The sequence below is a fragment of the Eulemur rufifrons genome, chromosome 14 (assembly GCF_041146395.1).
Source record: "Eulemur rufifrons isolate Redbay chromosome 14, OSU_ERuf_1, whole genome shotgun sequence".
Lineage (NCBI taxonomy): Eukaryota > Metazoa > Chordata > Mammalia > Primates > Lemuridae > Eulemur > Eulemur rufifrons.
In genome coordinates this window covers 7,443,422-7,445,352 of record NC_090996.1, presented here as the reverse complement: position 1 = coordinate 7,445,352, position 1,931 = coordinate 7,443,422, and the positions used below count along the sequence as shown (strand labels likewise).

The following is a 1,931-nucleotide window of genomic DNA, read 5'->3' as shown; positions in this document are numbered from 1 at the left end:
AGACGTAGTTACATTCAAATAATCTACCATCGCATGCTTTAGCAATTACAAAAGTGTGATTTTGACACGTGGCAACTTTATGAGGTAGGCAAATGTAAAATGCTAAACGATGGGAACAACTGTTCCTCTGTTTAAATTTAGAGCACTGCAAAATTTAGCTAATATTTCTCAGTTAATATAATCAGCCTACAGTACAGCATTTTAAAACCTAAGGACTTTTGGCAATGCAAATCCAAAGAAGGTAATACGTTTTCCAAATCATACAACTTTGGCAAATCAATACAGTACTTTGTAATACAATAAAATTATATTTGTGTTGGAGCGATATATTACTTTAATGATCATTTCCACTGCAAAAATACCATTGAAGTATTAAATCAAATTACTAAGGCTTTTCATGAGAGCTTATAGCAGAGCCAGCTGTTTTATACAAATCAATACAACTTTTAAAATTATATAATTTCCTTCTTTCAAAGTGCATTCCTTCTTCCAGGTTGCTGAGTTAACACAGCAGAGACATCCTGTGCACGTAAAATGTGCTCTGTGTCCTTCTGAGGTTGAGGCAAAACAGCTCACGGAAAAGCTTTAAAAGTGCTCACTTCCACAGCACCTATACTAAAAATTGGAACGATACAGAGACGATTAGCATGGTCCCTGCACAAGGATGACATGCAAATTCATGAAGTGTTCCATATTTCACTGATTATTATGCCCCCTTCGGACTATATGTCATGGATGTGAATTTCCCATAGAAACTGGTGACATGTAGCTCTGGGCTACACCTGGCATGACACTCGCTTTGCATGCTCAGTGCACTGTGAAAGTTTGAAAGGTCAGACCTTTTTGTCCAAGAACAAGCCACTTTGTAAGAAACATGCTGATTCTGTGGATTTTTGAAAGTCAGCACTTCAGGAGAAGAGACGAAATTTGAAGAGATAAGGAGAATTGGCCGGGTGCAGTGACTCACGCCTGTAATCCTAGCACTCTGGGAGGCCGAGGTGGGAGGATCACTTGAGCTCAGGAGTTGGAGACCAGCCTGAGCAAGAGTGAGACCCCGTCTCTACTAAAAATAGAAAAAATGATCCAAGCATGGTGGTGCATGCTTATAGTCCCAGCTACTTGGGAGGCTGAGGCAGGAGGATTGCTGGAGCCCAGGAGTTCGAGGTTGCTGTGAGCTATGATGATACCACTGCACTCAAATCTGGGTAACAGAGTGAGACCCTGTCTCAAAATAAAAATTAAAAAAAAAAAAAAAAAGAAACTCAAACACACCAGGTTAAAGTCGTTTTTCAAATATTGGTTAGTCGTCCAATAGTAGGGAAACTTTCAAAGCATGGATGTACACTTCAGTGGGCACTCACTCCCGTTGATCTCTTTTATTTGGAAGCTCCACACCCATCTGTTTTGATCTTGCGGTCTTTCTTGAGCTTCTTGTTTTAAAATATACCTAGTACACGTAGTTAAGCCTTTTACACAGCAGACACATGTAAATGTGTTGCCAGCTTGGAGAGATGGGTGTGTCCTTTATTATCATTTCTCTGCCAGCGCTGCCACCACCAATGTCCGGATACTTCCCCTTAGTGAAACAGTCAATTCTTCACTTTAGGCATTTAAGTTCTGATTACCTGTAACCTTGCTCTATTAATGTTTGAGGATGCTGTGCTTGCCACTATTCTTCTAGGTTTCTGAGACAAACGCTTTTCACAGAGGTTTTGTTAAGCCAGTATAATGTGGTTTACTTCCTAACCTGGTTCAGGTATAGCATCACATGAGAGATAGAAGACCCTGTTATCTTAACTCAAACCTCCCAGCAGACCCCTATCTTAACTCAAGCATTCCTTTCCACTGACTCCAGGTCTTTAGACAAAGCTTAACTCTTTCAGACAATTGTCAACTAAAGAATCTCTAAAACCCACCTATGATTTGTAAGC

At 40.1% G+C, this 1,931-nt stretch overlaps 1 non-coding gene across 1 annotated transcript; it reads left to right on the top strand.

The window, feature by feature from the left end:
• The first annotated feature begins 591 nt into the window (after positions 1–591).
• On the top strand, positions 592–699 carry LOC138394910 (U6 spliceosomal RNA). The gene has a single exon (XR_011235427.1). It is a non-coding gene; the product is annotated as a U6 spliceosomal RNA (small nuclear RNA).
• Positions 700–1,931: the final 1,232 nt, after the last annotated feature.